We start from the raw sequence: 18,370 nt of genomic DNA, 5'->3' as shown, positions 1-18,370 counted from the left end.
CTTGTTCCAAATCAGGAAAGGAGTACGTCAAGGCTGTATATTCTCACCCTGCTTACTTATCTTATATGCAAAGTATGTCATGCAAAATGTTATGCTGGATGAAGCACAAGCTGGAATCAAGATTGCAGGGAAAAATATCAATAACCTCAGATACGCAGATGACACCACCCTTATGGGGGAAAAGGAAAAAGAACTAAAGAAAAGAGCCTCTTGATGAAAGTGAAAGAGGAGAGTGAAAAAGTTGGCTTAAAACTCAATATTCAGAACACTAAGATCATGGCATCTGGTTTCATCACTTCATGCCAAATAGATGGGGAAACAATGGAAACAATGGGAGACTTTATTTTGGGGGGCTCCAAAATCACTGCAGATGGTGACTGCAGCCATGAAATTAAAAGACACTTGCTCCTTGGAAGAAAAGTTATGACCAACCTACACAGCATATTAAAAAGCAGAGACATTAGGTTACAACAAAGGTCTGTCTAGTCAAAGCTATGGTTTTTCCAGTAGTCATGTATGAATGTGAGAGTTGGACTATAAAGAAAGCTGAGCACTAAAGAACTGATGCTTTTGAACTGTGGAGTTGGAGAAGACTTTTGAGAGTCCCTTGGATTTCAAGGAGATCCAACCAGTCTATCCTAAAGGAAATCAGTCCTGAATATTCATTGGAAAGACTGATGCTGAAGCTGAAACTCCAATACTTTGGCTACCTGACATAAAGAACTGACTCATGGGAAAAGACCCTGATGCTGGGAAAGATTGAAGGCGGGAGGAGAAAGGGACGACAGAGGATGAGATGGTTGGATGGGATCACCGATGAGATGGACATGAGTTTGAGTAAACTCTAGGAGTTGGTGATGGACAGGGAAGCCTGGCGTGCTGCAGTCCATGGGGTCACAAAGAGTCAGACATGACTGAGTGACTGAACTAACTAATCCTAAAGGAAGTCAACCCTGAATATTCACTGGAAGGACTGATATTGAAACTGAAGCTCCAGTACTTTGACCACCTGATGAGAAGAGACCCTGAAGCTGAGAAAGATTGAAGGCAAGAGGAGAAGGGAATGACAGAGGATGAGATGGTTGGATGACATCACCGACTCAACATGAGATTGAGCAAACTTTGGGAGATAGCAAAGAACTGGGAAGCCTAGCATGCTGCAGTCCATGAGCTCACAGAATCAGACTTGACTGAGAGACTGAACAACAACAACAAAACCTAATTACCTCCCAAGGATTCTATCTCCGAATACCATGACAACAGAAGTTAGGGCTTAAATGCATTAATTTCTGGTGGTGGGGGAGGGGACATAATTCAGTCCATGACAGTTTCATAATGTTTTTTCTGAGCAAATAATGGAATAGTTATGCAGAGGTTAAGCTCCATGGGAAAAGCATGTGAAAGGAGTGATGTGGCAATAGAGGTTTAAGTGCAAGATCTTCATCATGAACTTCATGCACGCACACACAAACACACAGACACACATGATTTCACAAGTGGCATCTGGGAAATTTCCCCAAACAGTAGTGCATGGTCTTAACATAAGCAGCAATTTGCTTTCCTATTTGTTTCTAGAGGGGAAATTTATGGGCTTCCCTGGTAGGTCAGACGGTAAAGAATCCACCTGCAACGCAGGAAACCCTAGTTCAGTTCCTGGGTTGGGATGTTCCCCTGGAGAAAGGATACACTACCCACTCCAGTATTCTTGGGCTTCTCTGGTGGCTCAGATGATAAAGAATCCATCTGCAATGCAGGAGACCTGGGTTTGATTCTTGTGTTGGGAAGATCCCCTGAAGGAGGGCATGGCAACCCACTTCAGTATCCTTGCCTGGGGAACCCCATGGACAGAGGAGCCTGGTGGGCTACAGATCATGGGATCACAAAGAGTCAGACACAACTGAGTGACTAAGCACAGCACAGGGAAATTTATATTTCAGACTAATTTTTGTTGGTTTTTGTTTTGGACAATTCCACCTGAAGACTAGCCAGAGAAAGAAAATAAAGAACAATCATTCTCCCCTGGCCATTTTGCCTGCTGAAGGGAAGTTTCTTCATATATCTACATCCACAACTGAGCCTTCATAATGAGCACTGCTTTGCCCATTATGGGATTGAACCAGTTAAGGGGAAAAGGAATTGCTGTCATTTATTATCAGCTCTTAATTCTTTTTCAGTTGCTGCATGTATCCAGGCTATAGTGATTCTTTACTTTAGAGGGGATTCCAGAAATAAAAGATTATCCTTTTGAAGACCTGTTCCTTCCTTGCTTGGTTTTTGTGTTTTGTGTTTGTTTAATTTTTACTAATAACCAATATGTATCTAGAGAAGGAAATGGCAACCCACTCCAGTATTCTTGCCGGGAAATCCCATGGACAGAAGAGCCTGGCAGGCTACAGTCCATGGGGTCACAAAAGAGTTGCACATGACTTAGCGATAAAAGCAACAGCAATATGTCTTTGCCTTCCACCCAAGTCCTCTCTCCCCCATGAATCATATTTCATTCCATTCTAAAATTTTCCTTTTTCTGGTTCTTAAAGCATGCATTGTATGGGCTGCATAATCACTTCCCCAATAGTTCTTTAAGGTGATCACATATAACATCCAGTAAATATTTGATATTCTGTATAAATACTTCTAGTCTATTAATTGGACTTCCCTGGTGGCTCAGGTGGTGGGGCTTCCCAGGTGGTGCTAGTGATAAAGAACTTGGCTGCCAATGCAGGAGACATGAGAAACACAGGCTTCGATCCCTGGGTCAGGAAGATCCCCTGGAGGAGGGCACAGCAACCCATACCACTATTCTTGGACAGAGGAGCCTGGTGGGCTACAGTCCACAGGGTCACAAAGAGGTGGACACAATTGAGGCAACTTATCACACACATGGTGGCTCAGTGGTGAAGAATCCACCTGCTAATGCAGGAGATGTGGGTTCGAACCCTGGTGCAGGAAGATCCCCTAGAGAAGGAAATGGCAACCCATTCCAGTACTCTTGCCTGGAAAACGTCTTAGAGGAGCCTGGCAAAGGCTACAGTCCATGGAGTCACAAACGGTAGCACGTGACTTAGTGACTGAGCACAAGCACACAAGAGTCTATTAATTACCTGTTTCCTTAAAAAGAGAGAGCTAACAGGAGAGACAGCAAGCTATGTGCCATTGAGCTTCTTCTGGAAACCTCTTCATGGTTTATGCCATCAGGCAATGGTTTTCATTCACAGCTCTCAGGCAGGAATGAAGGGAGGTCAGGGCAGAATGGAACTCATTTATCAAGTATTCTTTCCAATTTCTCTGCCTTATACTTGGTCCTGGAGATTCAAATTTAAAAGCAAGGAAACAGTTGATCAAAAATAAGAGGTTGCTGCCTTAAGAATTCCTCCATTCGGGTTAGGATTCTGTGCTTTCGCAGCTGAGGACCTGAGTTCAATCCCTGATCAGAGAAATACGATCTTACGTGGCGCAAAAGAGAAAAAGAAAAAAGGAAGTTGCTACCTTGTTTTTCTGGTTCCATTGTCCTTGGGACATCTGGGGGCACTGGCAGCCTAACATCCATCCCATAGTACAACTGGGAAAGGGTTAAGGAAACAGAAGAACACAGAGGGGACCACATCCATAACTATTTAGTGTTCTAAAAACTCATTTGGGTGCAGATTATGGTGATTTGATTCAGTACCAAAGGCGGTTGAATAATTATTGAAGGACTTATTAAAAAGAATACATTTGAGAAACAGGATTTAGTGATCAATTTAAATAATTATTCTTAAATTAATCATAAAATTATGTTCGTCCTAGATTTCTACAGGTTTCTCCAATTCTTGGCTCACACAACTTACCCTATCAATGACATATTTTTTCCTACAGAAATCCATTAACAATTTATATCTGTAAAGTGCAATTTTGATCATTTGATTGCTGTGAAAAGCAGTGGTTTGCTTTCAGCAAAGGTGACATTTTGCCCCTGATCGAGTAAGAGAATAACTGTGTGTGGAGCTGCTATCTTGGTGCTAAACAATGGAGTCTGTGCATCCGAAACAAAGAATGTATTTGCCAGTTGTTGATTTCAGGAGAGATTTAGAGGAGGAAGTTAATACTTTCTTGTTAAATTCTATATCACCATAATACTTGGAATTAATTGCAAATTAATGCAAAGGTTTGTATGAGTGACAATTATATACAAAAAGCTACAGGAAAATAAATTTAGCTGCTGAAGATATATGTGTTATAAAGCTTTTTATTAAGAAATGGTTAATATTACATTCTTCTCCCAATATTTTCTACATTCTTAGTTCTGCTACTCAACTATGTTACAAGAGGAATTTATTACTTTCATTGCATTCCCATTAATCTTTTAAAAAATAAATACTGTATTGCTTTTCATTTTATTTCTCTGCTATTGTTTTTCCACTAGGCAATGATTTTTACCAGGAGGCTGAAATCAATAAACATTTAACAAGTACTATACATAGGTTTATCATCAATCAAAAACCCCAAGGACCTAACACAGCACTTATTAAAATTGAGTTGGATTTCATCCTTGCTATTGTATTTTGTGAAACCTCTTTTACAGGTTCTGGTTTATTTTACTGAGAAAATGATGCAATTCTCAATGATAATTGACAAAAGATTTAAGGAAATGTAATTCAGAAAAAAATAATTTACTGCACATAGCTGGAACATGAAAATTTGGAACCCTTTTCTTCTACTCTCATTCTGCTTTGGTAATATAATAGAGATGGATATTTTGAGACTACTTTGGCTTTATGTAATTTTTACATAGAAAACCTTTACTTAAAAGGAGATAGGAGATAAGAGTGCTTTCCAGGAAGGCAAAACCAATCTCATATTTTTGAGGAAAAGCTGCTTAAAATAACATGAAGTTGTCTCTGGTTATTTGATTATACTGTCTCCCCCTAAGCCAAGAAACTAGAATGGGACAAGTCAAAAACTTAAAGATCAAATTATTAAAATGATGGCAGAACTTTAGAATTAGAGTGTGGCACTAATTATTATTAGGAGTAGAAGGGAAAATACATAGTTAATACTAAGGAAAGCTGAAAATACGAGTACAGATTCTAGCTAGCAATGAGAGGTCCTGGTACGGAAAACCAGACAACTCCAGATGTAACAATGCAGAGATGATAGAAATGAGCTGTCAGGCCAGGACCTCAAACTTTTCATGCATTGGTCTCCTTGTATAATCCTCTGTCACTGGGTTACTTCTTCCTTTATTGCAGCCCATCACAGTCCAACCTGCAGTATTTCTTTGGGTTCTGGAACCCACTTGCTGGTTTTTCCCACCTACCAGGAAGAATTTATGGCTGAATATTTACCAAAGAATAATTCTCACTTATATTAACACAGCACAGCATCAACAGTGCTAGGAGCACACTCTTCCACTTCAAGAAACTCACAGCCATTATTTTTACACATTATCCTCACCAAATGGAACTCAATATTGTTTGAAATGGCTATGTTGTCTGTACATGCATGTATATGGTTATAAAGGAAATTTCTTGGGGAATGTTTTGATAGTTAAGAAAAGGAAAAGAAAGGAAAGGTGGGAAGGTGTACACACTTTGTGGAGAATACAGTTTAGTAATTAGAAATAAGTCTGTGCAAGAAACTGGGAATTTTGTAAGACTAACCATAAACTCTCTAGGCTTACAAACCCTTCTGTAATCAATCTATCCTCCCAAAAAAAGTCCTCAGAGGGCTGTCACTCCCTTTTCTCCCACCATTTGATTTATAAATTAAAGTCAGGGGTATTTTGTTGAAAATGTCCAACAAACCAAAAGAGGATAAGGCCCATTTAAAATTTGTATACTACCAGGTGTAAAATTAGAGAAGGAAATGGCAACCCACTCCAGTGTTCTTGCCTGAAGAATCCCGGGGATGGGTGAGCCTGGTGGGCTGCCGTCTATGGGGTCGCACAGAGTTGGACACGACTGAAGCGACTTAGCAGCAGGTGTAAAATAGATAGTTAGCGGGAACCTGCTACAAAACACAAGAATCTCAGCTTGGTGCTCGGTGATGACTTAGATGGGTGGGATGAAGGGGATGTGGCAGGGAGGTCCAAGAGGGAAGGGGAATATGTATACATAGCTGACTCACTTCACTGTACTGCAGAAACTAACACAGCATTGTAAAGCAACTATTCCGATAAAAAAAAAAGAATTTCAGCTTATGAAAATGCAGGAACTCATTAGAAAAGACTCTGATGCTGGGAAAGATTGAAGGCAGAGGAGAAAGGGATGACAGAGGATGGATGGCATCACCAATTCAATGGACTTGAGTTTGAGCAAGCTCCAGGAGTTGGTGAAGGACAGGGAAGCCTGGCATGCTGCTGTCCCCAGGGTTGCAAAGAGTTAGACACGACTGACTGATTGAACAACTGGTCAGTTCAGAGACTTCTTGGCTTCTCAAAGGCTAATATTACTTTTACATAATATGTTACAACTTGAATGCATGGTAATCTATAAAATAGGAGAAGAAAAATCAGGGCAACAACCGTCACTCCAAGCTTTAGTTAATATTCCTTTAGAATGGGGTGATTTTTCAGAGCCTTAAATGCTTGCAACTGAAAACAACTTTATGAATAAGAATAAGGTAAATTCTTAGCAGATCAATACCTTGTTTTCAAGGAGCCGGATTCTCATTCTATGTAACTATGGAAATCAGATTACACAGGAAGACAATCTTCCCCAGAGAGCTGGTTACAGGTGAACCTTCTCGTACTGCTAGTGAAATTAAAATTCCAAATCCAGCTATGTTGATTGAATTCAACACACTCTACTGGGCATATGCCTCCTTTTAGCAAGCTTTATTTTAGTAAATGGAAACAAAGTACAAATACTCTGATTGAAAGGCTTATTTGACTTCTGAGTGTAATGCTGCTGAACAATGTGAAAACATCCTCTGCATCAAGAATCCGGTATTAACATCTTTTACAACCAGCAGTAACACTTAGCAATTGGTTTTGATAAATTGTTTTCTAAGCCAAATCACTGTTATATTTTCTAACATCTCCAAGGCTCCTCTCTCCATGGGGTTCTCCAGGCAAGAATACAGGAGTGGGTTGCCATTTCCTTCTCCAGAGGATCTTCCAGACCCAAGTGTCAAACAGGAATCTCCTGCAACTCCTGCCTTGGTAGGTGAATTCTTTCACCACTGAGCCACATGGGAAGCCCATTTTGTCTTAGGTAGCTCTATTTTACAAATTTCAAGTTGTTGATTCTATACTAAAATTAACCAGTTTAAAGACTATCTTCCATCTTTTTAGGATATTAGCACTTGTTACATTTGCACTTGTGACTACTGTACTAAATGACCACAGACTAAGTAGTTTAGAACAATACAGATTTGTTATCTCACAGTTTGGGAAGTCAGAAGTCCTAAAGGAGTCTCACTGTTAAAAGTCAAGGTTTTGGCAGGGCTACATTCCTTCTAGAGGCTCTAAAAGAGAATCCATTTTCTTGCCTTTTCCAGTTTCTAGAAGCTGTTGCTCCCTTTCATCTTCAAAGCCAGCAATGGCTAATCAAGTCTTTCTCACAGTGAATCATTCTGACCTCCATATGTTATGACCAACCTAGACAACATATTAAAAAGCAGAGACATTACTTTGCCAACAAAGGTCCATTTAGTCAAGGCTATGGTTTTTCCAGTAGTCATGTATGGATATGAGAGTTGGACTGTGAAGAAAGCTGAGCACCGAAGAATTGATGCTTTTGAACTGTGGTGTTGGAGAAGACTCTTGAGAGTCCCTTGGACTGCAAGGACATCCAACCAGTCCATCCTAAAGGAAATCAGTCCTAAATATTCATTGGAAGAACTGATGCTGAAGCTGAAACTCCAATACTTTTGCCACCTGATTCGAAGAACTGACTCATTTGAAAAAACCCTGATGCTGGGAATGATTGAAGGGGGGAGGAGAAGGGGACAACAGAGGATGAGATGGTTGGATGGTATTACCAACTTGATGGACATGAGTTTGAGTAGGCTCTGGGATTTGGTGATAGACAGGGAAGCCTGGCGTGCTGCAGTCCATGGGCTCACAAAGAGTCAGACATGACTAAGCGACTGAACTGAACTGAATTATCTATATTCATTTGTATAATTTTTTCAGATTCCACATTTATGTGATATCACATGATATTTGTTTCTGACACTTCACTTAGCATGTTAATCTCTAGGTCCATCCATGTTGCTGCAAATTCTTTTTTATGGCTGAGTAGTGTTCCCTATACATGTATACGTGTATATGTATAGATATAGCTAAATGCATATGATATATATGTATGAGAAGTGAAAGTTGCTCAGTCATGTCCAACTCTTTGCAACCCCATGGACTATAAAGTCCATGGAATATCTAGGCCAGAATACTGGAGTGGGTAGCCATTCCCTTCTCCACGGGATCTTCCCAACCCAGGGATCGAACCCAGGTCTTCCACATTGCAGGCAGATTCTTTACCAGCTGAGCCACAAGGGAAGCTCAATATATATGTATGGAGTTTCCATACATATATGAAAACTATGCTCTCCACAGTGACTACACCAATTTACAGTCCCACCAATGGTGTAGGAGGGTCCCTTTTCTCCACACCCTCTCCAGCATTTATTGTTTACTATTATTATCTTCAAGTTTTTGGAATAGTTTGAGAAGTATAGTATAAGTTCTTCTTTATATATTTGGTAGAATTCCACAGTGAAGCCATCTACTCTTGGAGTTTTGTGTGTGATGATTTTTTAAAATTATAGACTCTGTTTCACTTCTAGCAATTGGTCTGTTTAATTTGTCTGTTTCTTCTTCTTTTTCAAAAAAATTGAGTAGAGTTGATTTACAATGGCATGTTAGTTTCAGCTATAAGCAGCATCATTCAGTTATACGTATAAATGTATAAAAGGGTAACCGACCACCATCACCAATATGTATAAATGTATTAATTCTTTTTCAGATTCTTTTCCCATTTAGGTTATTACAGAATATTGAGTAGAATTTCCTGTGCTATACAGCAGGTCCTTGTTGATTATCTGTATTATATATAGTAGTGTGTGTATGTTCATTCCAAGCTTTTAATTTATCCTTCTCTCCTACTTCCCCTTTGGTAACTATAAGCTTGTTTTCAAAATCTGTGAGTCTGTTTCTGTTTTTTAATGAGTTCATTTGTATCATTTTTAAAAAAAAATTAGATTCCACATGTAAGTGATATTATTGCCTGTTTCTTCTTGACTCAGTCTTAGCAAGCTGCATCTTTCTAGAAATTTGCCCATTTCTTATAGGCTGTCCAATTTATTGGCATATAACTGTTCCTCTTATGATTTTTTATATTTTGTAGTATTGGTTTTATTTCTCCTCTTTCATTTCTTATTTTGTTTATTCAATTAAATGAGACTCAATTTTAAGCAACTATTATGCTATGTAATATTAGTAAGAAATTCCATGAATATACCATGCTTGAAATTGTTTATTAACTTAGATGTTAAAATATCCCCTTAAGGGGAAAGCTTATTCTCTTACATCAGTAAAGGAATATTAAGAGTGAGCTAATGTTTCTTTCTCATTTGATACTTCTGATAGAATGGCTTTCTGGTGTATTATTTCTGTTTTATATTAGTGACAGGTCGCAAATGGCTTGATTTCTAGTAAGAATTACTTATTTTATATAAAATATTCAGTGAACCAGGGAGGCAACTTCTTTTAACTTTGCTTCAGGAAGCCCAAGTCTTGCTGTTACTTTCATTCCACTATAGGATTTCCTTCTTTAGTGCTCTGCCCTATTTCAAGTATAGAAAGAAACAGAACGCTTACAAGCACTCAACTGTCTACAGCTTTGGTGCATCATTTAGAAAGTAAGAATCATTTTTCACTGAGTGCTGACTGGCACAACACAGCAGGGGAGTAAAGCCGAAAAGAGAAACCGGGAGAAACTTGTGTGTTCTCTACGCTTGGGTTTCCTGTCAAACGAGTAAAAGCAGGAATTAAAAAATGAATCGAATGTGCTTCAAATAAACCTTTGAAAGATTAAAGTCAAAACATCAGGTTTTAACTTCCAAGTGATCGATATGTATCGCTCCTCACAGAGGAATTAGAAACTACTGTGTACATATTTATTTGAGGTTGTAGGTCTGTAACTATCAAAACTAGTTTATGACAAACAAGATGTTGGAGTATTTTGTATTTTTCATTTACTCAAGCCATATATATATATATATATATGACTCAAAAGGTTACTTTTAAAAGGGTAACCGATCACCATTACTATCCTGTATAAAGTTTTTGCACTAAGAATTTTCCGTTACTCCAAATACTTTCCCTTTAAAACACAGTACCCCTAAAGTCCCTAGTTGTGTTAAAGATGACTGCATGTATGCACCTTGCAGTGTGTCGTGCAGGATGTCCAGAATATCTGTAGTGATGGTCTTGGTGAATTGAAGCCTAAGCCCTCCATTTCCACCTCGGAACTCATAAAGCCATTTTTTGCTACAGTTCTTTTGGAAAATAACTTCCTTTGACACACTTGCCACTGTTAAGTTTCTATTTGGGGTGGGGGGCATATCTTCTCACATCTTTAAAATTTGAAATTGTTTCTTAGTTGCTCTTGATGTGGAGTGATTACTATTTTTTTTGTTTTGTTTTGCTTCCAGTGGCATAACATGCTTCTATTATATTGGATCTTTGATCTCTTTAGAAACCCCCTTCGGGCCACTAAATATGTTTCTAAGTTTTGGCCATCAGCCTTCTCATTGTATCCTCTACTTTGGCCATCTCATCCATTTTCATGGCTTTAATTTTTATTTTAATTTTTAGAAACCTGACTCCCAAATCAATATCTCCAAACTGAACTTTTCCCTTCACACCTCCACCTGCCTGATAGACAGCATCATCTAGATGTTGTGCTGGCATCTCCATCCCAAAAGGAACCCATCAAAATCCCCTCCCACACTTGCTCTCACCTGTGTTAAGCTTTCTTGCTTGCTTATTTCTGTTCAGGGTATTACTGCCCTTCCAAGTTTTGGCTTCCAAACCTTGAGTTCAGCTTTGACCTTTTGCTTCCCCTCTCTTGTCTGTCCCACAGCTGTTCAAACTTGCCTATGAAATCTTTCCATCACTTCTCTTCTCCCTTCCCAATGTTGTATCCCAGCAGCTCTCATAAATCTCTCCCAGGAAGAAGTTTCTTAATTAGCCTCTTTGCCTTCTGTCTCTTCTATTTTGTCCTAAGGATTCCCAGCTAGAGCTGCTCTTGTAAAGAACAACTCCAATTTTAAGGCAACGCAAGGTGGCTCAGTGGTAAAGAATCTGACACAATGCAAGAGACATGTGGAAGACGTGGGTTCGAGCCCTGGGTCAGGAAGATCTTCTGGAGGTCAGTGGCAACCTGCTCCAGTATTCTTGCCTGGGAAATTCCCATGGACAGAGAAGCTTGGCAGGCTACAGTCCAAGGGGTTGCAAAAGGATCAGACAAGACTTAGTGACTAAACAACAAGTTCAGATTTGAGCCCCCAAATCTGGAGTAAGCTAAGGGTGGAGGATTAGTTAAGCCACTTTATCTTCAATTCACTAGTTCTTATTTATAAAGTGGATAATAATAATTTCTATAAGCTATCATTATAGTTGCAATTACATGAAAATATGCACATAAGATGATTTTCCCTGGCAGTTTTGGTCTTCCCAGGTGGTGCAGTGATAAAGAATCCACCTAACAATGCAAAAGATGCAGGAGACAGAGCTTTGATCCCTGAATTAGGAAGATCCCCTGGAGAAGAAAATGGCAACTCACTCCAGGAATTCTTGCCTGGCATTTTATTATTAATAGCACTCAGTAGATGGTAAGTTAATTATCATGTCACTTTGCTGCTCAAAATTGTCAGTAGACTGGCAGTCCAGTGGTTAGGACTCCATGTTGTCACTGCCAGTGGAGGTCTGATCCCTGTTCAGAGAAGTAAGATTCCTCAAGCCGTGAGGTGTGGTCAAACAAAAAATTATCAGTGGTTCTGTAATAGTCACAGCTCTAATCTACCTTTCTAGTGCTGAATCCCACTTACTGGACCCTCACAAACTGTTTTCAGTCGTACGTGCTGAACTGTTCTCTACACATTTCATTTACCTAATATGTTTCTTAATTTCTCGTTTGTCTCATGGTTGTTTATTTAATTTCCCCTATCTGAGTCAACATTCTGTTAATTACAACTGACTTATATACTTTTCACAGTGAAGTTAAGTAAAAAGGGACATTATTAACTCAACCATGGGAGTCAATCAGGGACTACAAGGATGTCAAGCCTCATGGAAAGCACCTCCTTGGTCACTGGCTTTTGGGGACCCCACGGGCTCCACTTCTTTCTACACATCAGCTTCATTTCCTGCCCAGCAAGTTGGCTTTCTCTGCCTCTTCTTCTACCTGCAGCAACTCACCTCACAGGTGTATGCCTCACTATTTCCATCCACTTAGTTTCACACACAGATCAAGTGACTCTGCATTCCAACTGCAAATTTCTGGGTCAAAGAGTCATTACAATCAGGTACAACATGAGGGCAGATTGCCTCAAACAATCTGAGTGGCCAGGGCCCATCCTGTGTATTCCAGGCAGTTCTCAGAGCAAATCCATTCAGGGTAAGATGTTCCAAAGACAGTTAATATCTCAGAAAATAAGATCAATAGGGTATGATCCCTTGGACTATAAGGAGATCCAACCAGTCCATTCTAAAGGAGATCGGTCCTGGGTGTTCTTTGGAAGGAATGATGCTAAAGCTGAAACTCCAGTACTTCGGCCACCTCATGTGAAGAGTTGAGTCATTGGATAAGACTCTGATGCTGAGAGGGATTGGGGGCAGGAGGAGAAAGGGATAACAGAGGATGAGATGGCTGGATGGCATCACCGACTCGATGGACATGAGTTTGAGTGAACTCTGTGAGTTGGTGATGGACAGGGAGGCCTGGCGTGCTGCGATTCATGGGGTCACAGAGTCAGACACAACTGAGCGACTGAACTGAACTGAACTGAGGGTATGAGTAGTGTCTTCTTATCTTTACATTTTCTCATCATTCTTACAAATTGTGACATCCATAGACCCTTTCAATAAATGTTCGTAGAAAGATCTGAAATTTTCTATTGTGAGTTTGCTAAAAGCAATACCAATATTAAAAGTGAAGTTAAATTTATAATTTACTTAGTCTGCAGAGAAAGATATAGACTTGAATGGGAGCTCCAAGACCTCATAATGCAATGGAAATTTTTGCCAAAAAGTGAAGGCCACATGAAAAGAGGCTCAGTGTCACCAATTATTAGAGAAGGCAAAACAAAACCACAATGAAGTACCACATCACACTTGTCAGAATAGTCATCATCAAAAAGTCAACGAATAACATACTGGAGAAGGTGTTGGGAAAAGGGAACCCTCCTACACTTTGGTGGGGATATAAATTGGTACAGCCACTACGGAAAACAATGGAACTTCCTTCAAAAAATATTAAGTAGAACTATCATATGACCCAACAATTCCATTCCTGAGTATACATCTTGACAAGGGAGAAAATTCTAATTTGAAAAGATACATGTATCCCTATGTTCATAACAGCACTATTTACCATAGCCAAGACACAGAGCAACCCAAATGCTCATTAATAGATGACTGACTTAAGATGTGGTATGAACAGGCACACATACACAATGGAATGTTACTCAGCCATAAAAAAGAATGAAATATTGCCATTTGCAGCAACATGGATGGACCTAGAAAATATTATATTTAGTGAAGTAAGTCAGAGAAAGACAGATACTATATGATAGCTCTTATATGTGGAATCTAAAAAAGAGTACAAATGAATGTATATACAAACCAGAAACAGACTCACAGACTTATAGTTACCAAAGGTGGGGAGAACAGCTGATAGGCACAAAATTAACATATGCAAACTACCATAAGTAGAGCAAGTAAGTAACAAGGGTTTATTGTATAACACAGGGAAGTATACCAAAAACTTGTTACAACCTATAATGGAATATAATTTGAAAAAATACTGAATGCCTGTGTTGTACAACTGAAACTAACACAATAATGTCAATCGACTATACTTCAACTTAAAAAAAGATGCTCAATTCGACTCAAAATTTAAGAAATGCTCATCAAAATATGGTACTATTTTTAAATGATGAGATTGTTTTAAAGGCTTGACAAAACATAGTTCTACTAAGGAGTCCTTGAAAATGGGTTCTTTTCAACACCTTTCTAAAGTGTTGATGGGACTGTAGCTGGTCCAACATTTAGGAAGCACAATTTAGCAACATCTGACTAAATTAGGATCACAAATTATTTTGATTTAACAATTCTTTACTAGGGAAATTATCCCATTCATATTTACCTATTCAAATAATCAAATATATGCACAAGGAAGGTCACTGCAGCATTTTTATATTAAAAAAAAAAAAAAATAACCTAATTGCCCATTAGAGAAATGGTTAATTGAATTACCTTCATTTATACCATGGACTATCATATGCCCATTAAACAGAATCCTGATATGGAAAACTTGTAAATAAATTACTGAGAGAAAAAAGCAAAATGGAAAACCATCCAACTAAGTGGCATGAATAGATTTGTTAAGAAAATAAGAGTAGTAATAAGCATACATTGCTTATATATACAGAAGAAATTTTTTTTTCTTTTTTGGTCACTGCATGGCTTGCAGAATCTTAGTTCCCCAACCAGGGATTGAACCTCAGTTCCTGGCGGTGAGAGTATGGATTTCTAACCACTGGATCACCAGGGAAAATAATATTTTAAGACTAAGTAAACCATTGCTGAGCCAAGTAACAGGGTGGGACTTGATCTTGGAGGTTAGAAATGGAGGAAGATGTTTATTTTTTATTTTATATCTTTATTTTCTGGTTGAAAATTTTATGCAAACACAAATTATATTTATAATTTTAAAATTAATGGCACCTAATTAGCAATCAAAAGAAGTCTCAGAACCATGGATATTTGGAATTTACAAATCAAATTTAAGTCTTTCTTCCCTGTCCACTTGCCCTTATATGTATAAAAAGATGCATTTTAATAAGACTGGTAAATACAGGGAAATTTTTGAACTCTCTTCTCCTACCCCTCACACCACTTCTCATAGGGCTGTTAAAAAGTAATCATGTTCTTCTCCTTAACAAGAAGCTTTTCTGGGGATGCATGAGGAAGAGGTTCAAAAATTCATATTTATTAAAAACACACCTCCCACAAGCTTCACATTGAACTAGGAGCTTAAGAGTTAAATGATTCACAAAACAAAGGCTTTGAATAATAGGATGATTAGAGCAAATTTAGAGGAGTTGGCTATAACTTTTTTGAAAATATGATTTGTGCCCACTGGTGGGTGGGGCAAGAAAGAGGTTATTTAGGCTTTTTTTTCTTTCTTTTTTACAAAATAGGTACAATGGCCATGAGTCAGAGGGAAGGAGGGGAAGGTAGAAATTCGGTAACTCTACATCTAGAACCATATTATTTGAAGGATCCCAAAGTGATGGTTAGAAATGCAAATTTGTAGAGCCCAACTTCAGTCCATTTAATCAGACTTTCTAGAGGTGTGGCCTGAGAATTTGCATTTAGGTCAAAATTTTCAAGTGAATTTATGCACACTAAAGTTTTAGAGTTTCTCCTGTAAGATAATTCAGATACTGAAGAATAAATCGTATCTGGAGTCAGATGTAATCTTCTTACATTAATTTTTCTCTTTAGAATTCTAGGAAGGTGGTAAGGTCCCATATCAAGCACTGCACTAGATGACAGTGAGTGAACTCATGGTGAAGAAATTGAGAAAAGATTCGATTATGTTAAAAAACAATCGGACTGGAAATTTAGAATCTCTTGCTGCTGCTGCTGCTAAGTTGCTTCAGTTGTGTCCAACTCTGTGCGACCCCATAGACGGCAGCCCACCAGAGCAGATGATTAAAAAAAACAATATTGTGACAAAATGTAAGAGCAAAGACAAAATTAAATCAGATCTAAAGCACAGTTTGTTAACGAGAAAGCTAGAGCCTGCGTTTTTGCAGTTCATCTGATATAGTGTAACAAGTGAACGTCCATCTTGCCATCTTTTGATTCTACTTGCCATAACTTTTGATTATAGATAATTTGGTTGACAAAACACGAATTCCCCAAAATATTTGAAAGGCAGCTGCAAATAGGTTCTTAGAGGTGTGCTGTGCTAAGTCGCTCAGTTGTGCCTGACTCTGTGACCCCATTGACTGTAGCCTCCCAGGCTCCTCTGTCCATGGAGATTCTCCAGGCAAGTATACTGGAATGGGTTGCCATACATTTTTCGAGGGGATCTTCCCAACCCAGGTATCGAACCCAGGTCTTCCACATTGCAGGCAGATTCTTTACCATCTGGAGAAGAGCATGGCAACCCATTCCAATATCCTTACTTTAGTTCAGTTCAGTCGCTCAGTCATGTCTGACTCTTTGCAACTCCATGGGCTGCAGCATGCCAGGCCTCCCTGTCCTTCACCAACACCCGGAGCTTGCGCAAACTCATATCCATCTAGTCAGTGATGCCATCCAACCATCTCATCCTCTGTCATCCCCTTCTCCTTCCTGCTTCAATCATTCTCAGCATCAGGATCTTTTCCAATGAGTCAGTCCTTTGCATCAGGTGGCCAAAGTATTGGGGTTTCAGCTTCAGCATCAGTCCTTCCAATGAATATTCAGGACTGATTTCCTTTAGGATGGACTGGTTGGATCTCCTTGTAGTCCAAGAGACTCTCAAGAGTCTTCTCCAACACCACAGTTCAAAAGCATCAATTCTTCAGTGCTCAGCTTTCTTTAGGGTCCAACTGTCTTATCATGTATGGATAAGACTAGTCATCTAGTCTAGTTGACTAGACGGACATTTGTTGGTAAATAATGTCTCTGCTTTTTAATACGCTGTCTAGGTTGGTCATAACTTTTCTTCCAAGGAACAAGTGTCTTTTAATTTCATGGCTTCAGCCACCATTTGCAGTGATTTTGGAGCCCCCCAAAATAAAGTCTCTTACTGTTTCCCCATCTATTTGGCATCAAGTGATGGAACTGGATGCCATGATCTTAGTTTTCTGAATATTGAGTTTTAAGCTAACTTTTTCACTCTCTTCTTTCATTTTCATCAAGAGGCTCTTTAGCTCTTCTTCACTTTCTTTTTTTGTTTGTTTCAGTTTTTTGTGTTTTTTTTTTTTTTTTTTTTTTACAGGAAATAGCATTTATTGGTGAGCATGATTAAGGAGGAGACAGCACTGATGCTCATGAGTGCAGGGCCCGCCATTTGTCCAGGAGACCACGATTAGAGATGTATTTGACCCCACAGCTGTCCAGGATGAGTCGCTTTTCTGCCACAAGGTTTTCAAATTCATCTGTGTTGAACTTAGTAAATCCCCACTTCTTGGAGATGTGGATGTTCTGGCGGCCAGGGAACTTGAACTTTGCCCGGTGGAGGGCTTCAATCATATGCTCCTTGTTCTGCAGCTTGATGCGGATGGACATTATGACCTGGCCAATGTGGGCCCTGGCCACTATGCCCTGGGGCTTTCCAAAGGCACCACACATACCTGTCTGGAGTCTATCAGCTCCAGTGCAAGACAACGTCTTGTTGACGCAGATGACATGAAAGAAGTCGAGCCACACTCGGATGTGAAAACCATCTTTGCCACAGCTTTTCACCATGTGCTTGTTGGCACAAATATAGGCAGCCTCCAGGGCTTCAGAGGAGAGCTGCTCATACTCATATGACACCATGTGGCCCCAGAGTGGGAACTCATCCACTTTGGCTTGCTTACGCCCCAAGTCAAAGATGCGGATCTTAGCATCAGGGACACCTCAGCAGAAGCAGGACTTTGGGTACAGCTTGTTCTTCCAATACCCGTAACACCGGGTGGGGAGACAGCCCATGGCGACACCAGGATCTTCAGTGGCATGCTGAAGGGAAAGAGCTCTTCTTCACTTTCTGCCATAAGGGTGGTGTCATCTCCGTATCTGAGGTTATTGATATTTCTCCTGGCAATCTTGATTCCAGCTAATGCCTCATCCAGCCCAGAATTTCTCATAAAGTATTCTGCATATAAGTTAAATAAGCATGGGGACAATATACAGCCTTGATGTACTCCTTTACCTATTTAGAACCAGTGTGTTGTTCCATGTCCACTTCTGTTTCTTCTTGGCCTGCATAAACATTTCTCAGGAGGCAGGTTAGGTGGTCTGGTATTTCCATCTCTTTAAGAATTTTCCACAGTTTGTCGTGATCTACACAGTCAAAGGCTTTGGCATAGTCAATAAAGCAAAAGTAGATACTTTTCTTGGAGAAGGCAATGGCAACCCACTCCAGTACTCTTGCCTGGAGAATCCCATGGATGGAGGAGCCTG

At 39.5% G+C, this 18,370-nt stretch overlaps 1 pseudogene; it reads right to left on the bottom strand.

Annotated features, from left to right (window-relative positions):
• Positions 1–16,214: 16,214 nt before the first annotated feature.
• On the bottom strand, positions 16,215–17,899 carry LOC109563645 (large ribosomal subunit protein uL16-like; annotated as a pseudogene).
• Positions 17,900–18,370: the final 471 nt, after the last annotated feature.

Source organism: Bos indicus, chromosome 9 (assembly GCF_029378745.1).
Source record: "Bos indicus isolate NIAB-ARS_2022 breed Sahiwal x Tharparkar chromosome 9, NIAB-ARS_B.indTharparkar_mat_pri_1.0, whole genome shotgun sequence".
NCBI lineage: Eukaryota > Metazoa > Chordata > Mammalia > Artiodactyla > Bovidae > Bos > Bos indicus.
The sequence above is the reverse complement of the archived record's forward strand: the minus strand, read 5'-3'. Positions and strand labels throughout refer to the sequence as shown.